Genomic DNA, 8,823 nt, shown 5'->3' with positions numbered 1-8,823 from the left:
AATAAGTCACAACCACTTATTTTTGTCCTTTGAAAGCTTCTTCGTAGATTTAAGGGCACAAAGCATGCTGACCACTAGTTTCATACTCACATGGTCCATAAAGAATTAAAACAAATAACACTAACTTATTTAAAAAAAGTACGATCAATAAAATAGTCAATAGTGTAATTTTATTTTACACTTACAATACTTGTGTTGCAATTGTGATTTTATTGTTTGATGCTTGTAATTAGTGGCTATAGTTCTTTGTGTCACGACGAGAGTTGAGCACAATTTTGGGCACACATAATTGCACCTAATTGTTGCACCTTGAGAAATGGTAATTTATTTAGGGAGTTTAATTCTTGATTATTGCCAGTTCGAGAGATGGTAGTAGTTAGGAATTTATGATGCTTGTTCTTGTTTTATTGGGTGATTATCGCACGAGAATGGATATTCACCAGTGTTAGTGACTGCGAGAGTAGCTCTATACCACTTTGCATCTTCACACTCGTATGAACCCAGAGTTAATATTACATTAGGTTAGGCACTAGGGGATTAAACACTTGAATCTCAGGAATCTCATTCTCTCTCTCTCTATTGTTTTCAAAACTTGAATCATTGCTTTAATTTATTTATTTATTTATTTGCATCCTTCACTCATAATCATTAGGTTTAGCTTCTCGTGAATAAATTAGTAATTGGTGCTTAATACCTCACTTCCATGTGGACCGATTACTCGATACTCCAAGTATTATTTGTTTGCAAATATACTACAATTAGGAGACATGCGGCAGAAGATAGACGGAAAAGATAAATCGACCACCAATGTAACTCCCCCGATTTTTACCACATTTTAAAAACTGAAATGCATAGGAAAACATCTAATCATCAAGACATAAAACAACGGAAGCTATATAAAACCAGGGTATGTTATGCCACACCTGTCTCAGACATAGGTGCACAGGCGGGAAAATCTATTAATCCAAACAAGTCATAAAAGTATCTAGGCACACAGGCCGCTAAAGCAGGCTCACAAGCCAACAAAACAAAGCGTCTACACAGGACAACTAATCTAACTAGCGATCCAAGTCTAGTGTTCTCGAGCATCTACTCATAACCTGTAGAACAAGGGAAATAACATGGGGATAACACCCGGTCAACGAATATTGCTGGTAACCCATCAATACGCGTTAAATAACATATATAGATAAGTATAAGTCAAAACCATTTTGAAACGGAATATAGTATATATCATTTCAAAAGCCATAGAGAGAAATCAACTTCAAGGACTCATTAACACTCTCAAAAGGAAAAGGAATCACCATCCTTACAACAACAACAACAAGACAAGATACATGAAAGACAATACAACTCAAGATGTATTCTACTGATCACAAAGTAGAATACATCGAGACATGCTCATAAGCAAAGATTACACATTCACATAACGACAACTACATGCCGTAATGACAACTACATGTCACAAGTAACATAGTTCCAAGTTCCAACCTCATGCCCTATTCCAACCTTATGGTTACCTCCGGCCTTATTTCAGTTCCAACCATTACCTCCGAGTAACCCCTGTACTTCTAAGTCCAACCTTATGCCTCCAGGAACCGTCGTTCCCCCACCAACAACCACCAACATTTCCACCAACATATCAGTACACGAGGGTACGATTCATTTCACACAACCACCAACATGTGAGCCAAACTCAAGTAACAACCACCAACATATAAATCATAGTCACACAAGTCATCATCATTACCAAGAAGACTAAGGTTCCACAATAACCTTAATCAAGTATCAATCAAAGGGTGCAACAATTACATACGTTCACATCATAGGAGTCAATCAATGGATCACAACAGAGACATGAAACCATACTTAACAACGAAGGATCACAATCCAACACCAAATGATTGTCAACACAAGTTGCCAATCACAATAGGAAAGAACAAACCACACATACTAGCATTTCAACATCAAACTAGCATGCTTATCAAACGGGTAAACCAAAAGTAGTTCCAAAGAACATTCAAGACTCACAAAAGCCCAACGAATCACAAAGTCGGACCCTTAGCACGATTCAAGACACCAAATCCTACATGGATTCCTAACATACCGTTCTAGACATATGGAACATCAAGAAGACTCACAAATATCTCAATAAAACAACATCGGGAGGTCAAAACATCAATACTGAGTCAAAAGAATCACGGAGAACAAACCCCTTCCAGCAACCATACTTGTTCCCCGTGGGTGGGGCCACGGGTGGACAACCACCCGCGGTTCCGCCCGCGGGTACCGACCCACGAGGCATTTGTTCCCGGCGGATGGGGCGGCGGGAAGGGCCTCCCCGCCGTTCCGCCCACGGGTACCACCCTGTACACCAAAATAATCCCTTCGGCGATTTTCAACAAGTCCAAGTCCAAAACACCCAAAATATCACACACAACAAAGATATGACTTGAACCCAAGAAATAGCCAAGCAATGGCATTCAAGAACCCTAAGAACAAGCTCTAAACATGCATCACCACAAGCCAATGCATCAAATCTCACAAATCAACACAAGAATCACAAGTAGAAGTCAAGAAATCATCATATAAGTAAGAAAATAGATTTTGTAAAGCATGGGTTACCTCCTTCACTTAACCATCCAAAAACAACACCAACATAGGCTCAACTCATAGAGCCAAGCTACCGGGAACCTGTGGATTAAACCGAACCTTCACTAATTAACAAGAGTACTAAATAAAACTAATTAAGCTCATAAGAGGATTTAAACCCTAGTTCCTCCCCAAATTACCCATAAGTACAACCATCTAAGCTAGGCATCCTATAGAAGGAAAGCCCAGAACCAAGCAATAATAGCAAGACTATAAGTTAAAACAAGACAAATTATGCTCATGGGATTTGAACTCTAACCAACACCCAACACTAAACACCTCTTACCACTAAGCTAAGATACAACTTATTAACCTTACTTAACAACAAACTAACTAATCTTAATAAACAACAACAAACAACAAGAACAGGAGCTCACCACCGTCTTCTTCGTTTCTTCAACCTGCCGGAACCCGCGGGTGGAACACGGCAACACATCCACCCGCGTCACCGCCAGCGTCCTGCTGAGCTTCACCGGAGCCCACTTCTGTCCTCCGTCGGAAAGAGGAACGCACAGCAACTGGGGAACGCTGGAAGGAAGGCCAACCACCGCTGCTGCTTTGCTCCACCGAGGATAACCGAGACCGCCGAGGTCCACGTCCGCCGCCGATGCGTGGGTGAGCTCCAAGCGCTGCACTCTGTCTCGTCAAGGCAAGGGAAGGGGTCACCATCATCATGCTAGCTCCACCGGAGATGGAAGTGGAGACCGCCGCTGCTTTTGGCCGGAGCTGTTTGCTAACCGAAGAACCGAAGAACCGAGCAACACTGCCGTCGACCTGCTCAGCTTCTCGTAGATGCCGAAGCTTCATGCCATGTTGCCGGTGGTTAAGATGAGGAAGGGAGATGGGAGGAAGGTGGGAGATGAGGAAATGCTAGGGCTGCTGATGGAAGGAGAAGACGGAAATGAAAGGGGCTGCCGGTTGCTTCTTCTCGGCCATGCCGGAACTCTGTCTTGACGGAAAGGGGAAGACGGGTGAAGCTGGTGATGGAAAGAGGCTGCTTGATGCCTTGTTGCAGCCGAGAATGGTGAAGGAAAACGAGGGGGGTTGTCGGCTGGAACACTAAAGAAGAGGCAAAGGTTGCTAGCTTACATACGCATATACATAGGTATATTATTAAAAATATAGATAGGTTACTATTTAGGGTAGGCTTTCATTTGTTGGTTGGGTTGGACTAGGCTAAATATATTTATATTTAGGGAGTTGGTTCACACATTTGGGTTTGGGTTCCTATTATTAGGTTGGGCTTAGGCTAGACTTGGGTTGGGTTTAGGTTCAAGACCACAATTTGGGCTAGGTAACTATTTTGGACCAAGGGTCATACAATATATATAAAATATTTTGGGCGTAAGGCATTTGGGTAATAAAATATTGGTTCACCATACTAAATAGACCGAAGTCCATTTTAAAATAAATTGCTATATAAATATTTTTAATAAAAATATTTAATATCGGGACTATAATTTATTTTAGGAAAATACGGGGTGTCACAACCAAGACCTTGCTGACCGCTTCCCTGTTTCCGTTGGAAGTTCTGGCTAACGAAGCCTCGACTGGCTTCAATTTACTAGAGCACCCACCTATGATCAATCAGGGGATCCACGCAATCATGTAATTAGCTTTCTGGCCAAGATGCAGGTTGTCGGGGCTGAGGACCCTATGATATGCAAGGCATTCTTTCCCACTTTAGTTGTCCTCGAGCAACGTTGGTTCTTAACTCTATCTTCGGGGCCGACTACCAGCTTTGAGGATTGGCAGACTGGTTTTTGACACACTTCGCAGGTAGTATGAAGCCCAAGAAATATATCTTGGACCTAGCCTGAGTGCATTAGGATGAGGGAGAAAACCTATGTAAGTACATAGCGCGCTGGCAAAAGGAAGCTCAAGCAGTCGAGGGGTTGGATGACAAGACTATTATGACATTCTTCATTGAATCTTTACGCGTGGACAGTCATTAAAGTAAGTTACGTGATGAGAATCCCAAGACCTACCCCCAGGCACCCCTATGACTCCTAACGACCATTAATAGTTGTCTATACGGAGCCTCAACAAGAGAAGATGCGGGTTCGATTCCCGCTATCCGCAAAAGATCAAGATAAAGTAACCAATCAGCTTGTTGATACTGAGGAGGCAGTCAAGCGAAATAGAAAGCAAGAGAGTTCTTCCACGAAGAAAAGGCCTCAGATGGATAATTCTCGTGACCACCGACCATAGGAAGTAAGCAGGCCGCGCGTGAGAGCTTGTCGGCTACAACACTGTCTGGGAGCTCCAGCTTGTAGAGTGTTAGCCCAGCCCATCCACGAAGACCGTTGTAACACCCCGTGTTACGGCCTCCAAATCAAATTAATTATTTAATTACTTACCCTAAAAAGAAAATTAAAATCCCTTAATTAATCAGGAAGGGTCCACCATAGACCATGGACCCTTATCCCTAAACCAAACTCTTAGTCCTATAAGAAATAGAATTAGTAAACCCATACCACTCAGGTCCTAACTAGGACTCTTAGATATATATAAGGACATGGGAGGCACCTAGAATTCACACCACAATAGCTTTCACCACACAAGAATTCCCAATAATTCCCCTAGGAGAAATCAAGAAGAGCAGATCTTAGTGAAAGAACCTTTATAGCCAAGGATTCCAATTAAGGCTAAGAGGTAACCCATGTCTCAACAAAACCTATTTTCCTTGCTATAATCTTCTTCTTTGGCTCCTTCTCTATGCTTGTGTCTTGATAAATCTTTTATGATGATTATGATATGATCTTGATGTTGATGAGATGATCTTATGTATTGATCTTGATAATCTTGATGACAATAAGAGGATCATGATAATTGTGTGTTGATTCTTGATAAATCTTGATGTTCTTGATTTTAAAGATAAAGTATGATTTTGTGATTTAAATATGATTAGAGCCCTAGGTTGAATCGTAAATTTCGTATTTTGATCCGTTATTTGACTACGTGGTGTCGTCGTTTGCGTTTAAAAGAGTCTAAACATGGTTTCGGGTTCCACAAAAGAAACCGGGACCCAAGTATTGAAAAAGAGTCAGTGGGGGATAGGTGGGGGTAGGGGAACCCGCCACCTACCCGCTGCCCCTAAAGGCGTCGCCGGCAGCGGGCAGCCGACGGGTAGGCGACTGCCCGCCGGGCACCCGCTGCCAGTAATTCGCCACTGGAGGGCAGCCGGCGGGTGGTCCTCCACCCGCTTGAAATTCCCGATGTGGGATGGTGGTTTCCCCGTTTGATGTTACCCCGACCCCTGAGGTGTCCCAACGGACCCCGTTTTTCGTGCCTGAGTCTAGTTTGATATTTCGGGTACCATTCGTAGGATAAAAGAGTCTGGTGTATTGCATGCTAGTTGAATTGGTATCCCGTTGGCCTAGGTGAAAGATGCATGAACCCCTTAGGAATATTCCAAGTATGTGGATGACCACGCATAAGTTTATTTATATGTTTTCTCCCCCTTCCCAATGTGCTAATGTGGGTTGCATGTGCTTGCTATGTGTTATGTGTGCATGATACCCCAATTTGGTTGCGATCAAATTGGCTATACGGGCAGTTGGATGGGTTGAGAACCATCGGCGGTTAAACAGGTCCGTTGCGATCGGTCAGGTATATAAATATTATATGGGGCTGCGGTCCACCGTTTGGTTGCGATCAAACGTTTTACATGAGCCGCGGTTCATAATCTGGTTGGGATAAGAATTACACTTTTGGGCTGTGGTCCACCATTTGGTTGCGATCAAACGTTATGATGAGCTGCGGTTCATCGGTTGGTTGCGATCAACCCCTTGGTGTTGCGATACGAGGCAGGGTGCTGCGAGGCCGTGTTAGCGCTATATGCGCTGACCGTCATGTATGGGCGTGCGATTGGTCCTGTGGCGCCACCAAAGTGTGCTTATGTGTTGAGATAATGATTGAATAATGATATTAATGATGTGAAATAATCTTGTGACCTTAGGATATATGGTAGTATCTCTATATGCATGATTATAACTGTTGAATGTGCTTGTCCCTACTTGTTGAGTCTATTCTCGATTTTTAAAGCTAGAGTCTCCTAAGTATATATCTTCCGGCTTCAAAATGGTTTTCCTATATATATATATATATATATATATATATATATATATATATATATATATATATATATATATATATATATATATATAGAGTTAGGATCATATGAGAACATGTGCTTAGGTGAGAATGTGAGAACACATCATGTTCATTCATCTAATATTTTTTAATGGTCTAGATTAGATTAAGTGTGTGCGAACGCGCATTAAATGTGTGCAAACACACTAAATCGTGTTTGCACACATTTAATGCGCATTCGCACACACTTAATCTAATCTAGACCATTAAAAAATATTAGATGGATGCACATGATGTGTTCTCACGTTCTCACCTAAGCACATGTTCTCACTGGAACTCTACCCTATATATATATATATATATATATATATATATATATATATATATATATATATATATATGCTTATATATATATATATATATATATATATATATATATATATATATATATATATATATATATATATATATCAATGTTGCAAAACACGCTAGGCGCCGATTTTTTATTTTTATTTATTTTATTTATTTTTTAATTTTTATAATTAAAAATTAAAAATTTTTAAAATTTAGTAATAAAACATAAGGTTTCCATAGTTATTTCTTAGAAACTATTTACGAAAGTGGTTGTAAAAGTGTTCAAAAGATTGTTTAAACCATCTAAATACATAAAAAAAAAACTAAAATTAAGAGCTAAAGAAGTATTTTTTTGAGAAATTAGGCAAAGTCACCCCTCCCCGCAAGGATTGCTGACTTCGCCTTCTCAGACAGCCTTTTTAGGCACGAAGTTTGGATGGGCAGCCATGCTACGTGCTAGGTGGGAGAACTGTCACCATTTCCTGCGAGGATGGATGACTTTGCCTCTTCAGGCATGTAGGCACTCAGGGGCTCGTAGGCTGTCATCCTCGCCCACTGAAGGGACATGGTGGATTTTGGATTTGGTTTGTAGTGATTGGCACTCAGGGGCTCATAGGCAGTCAGCCTCGCACACTAAGGGACTTGGTGGTTTTTAGAATTGGTTTGTGGAGGTTGGCACTCAGGGGCTTGTAGGTAGTCAGCCTCGCCAACTAAGGGCCTTAGCAGATTTTGGAGTTAGCTCGTTTGGGTTGGCACTTAGTGGTTTGTAGGCAGTCTGCCTTACCCACTGAGGAACAACGGATTTTGGAAGTTGGCTCGTTTGGGTTTGCACTCAGGGTCTCGTAGGTAGTCTACCTCGCCCACTAAGGGACTTAGTAGATTTTGAAGTTAGTTTGTCTGGGTTGGCACTCAGGGGCTCGTAGGTAGTCAACCTCGCCCACTGAGGGACTTAGCATATTTTGGAAGTTGGCATGTTTGGGTTATCACTCAGGGGCTCGTAGGCAGTCTACCTTCGTCACTAAGGGATTTGGCAGGATTTAGAGTTGGTTCGTTGCGTTGGTATTTGGGGCTCGCAAGCAGTCTGCCTTGCCTAGGAAAAGATTTAGTCAAATATGAAATTTTTTGCAAAGCAAGTAAAGTAGAGAAAAAAAAAAGCCGAAAAGCTTTCATTTCAAAAAGGGGCTTAGAAGCAGACAGTCGATTACATACATAGGGAATGGGGACTCTTAACAACTACTCTAAATGGTTGATGAGCCTATAGTCTCCTCCGTTGGGCCAGAGGAAATGTCAGTTGGAGCAGCGACAATCATTGTTGAGCGGAGACTTTGTAGCTTGTCAGCCTGCTCGCCTTCATCTTCCTCATCTAAGTCCAAGAGTATAGCTTGAGGTTCTCCAACCAATGAGCTTCGGTTGGCAGCCGAGTCTATATACTCGGTGTCCAGCGAAATCTATTGGCCACTACCTTAACCAATTGTTTGATGGCCAGGTCGACTACTGTGACAACCCAAAAATAATTTTTCTAAATTCTAATTTATAAATTCCAAAATAGCTATTTTCACTCTTCCAAAAATTTTATTTCGAAAACGATGTTTGAATTAAAATATTTTAAACCGAGTTTTTAAATAAATTCAACTCCAAGATTTATTCCACATCGAAAAATCCTAAGTTTTGGGTACATTTATGTACCAAGTTTTGACCCAAAAAGTCAATCTGAGTGAAACC

The 8,823-nt window shown here is 41.4% G+C and overlaps 1 long non-coding RNA gene across 1 annotated transcript; it reads right to left on the bottom strand.

The window, feature by feature from the left end:
- Positions 1–909: 909 nt before the first annotated feature.
- On the bottom strand, positions 910–3,714 carry LOC109169511. The gene is made up of 3 exons (XR_002052240.1): positions 3,030–3,714; positions 2,626–2,694; positions 910–1,100 (listed from the first exon to the last, which is right to left on the bottom strand). It is a non-coding gene; the product is annotated as an uncharacterized LOC109169511 (long non-coding RNA).
- Between the last annotated feature and the right edge of the window lie 5,109 nt (positions 3,715–8,823).

Source organism: Ipomoea nil, unplaced genomic scaffold (assembly GCF_001879475.1).
Source record: "Ipomoea nil cultivar Tokyo-kokei standard unplaced genomic scaffold, Asagao_1.1 scaffold3314, whole genome shotgun sequence".
Taxonomy (NCBI): domain Eukaryota; kingdom Viridiplantae; phylum Streptophyta; class Magnoliopsida; order Solanales; family Convolvulaceae; genus Ipomoea; species Ipomoea nil.
Note: the sequence above shows the minus strand (reverse complement) of the source record. Positions and strands in the feature narration are given on the sequence as shown.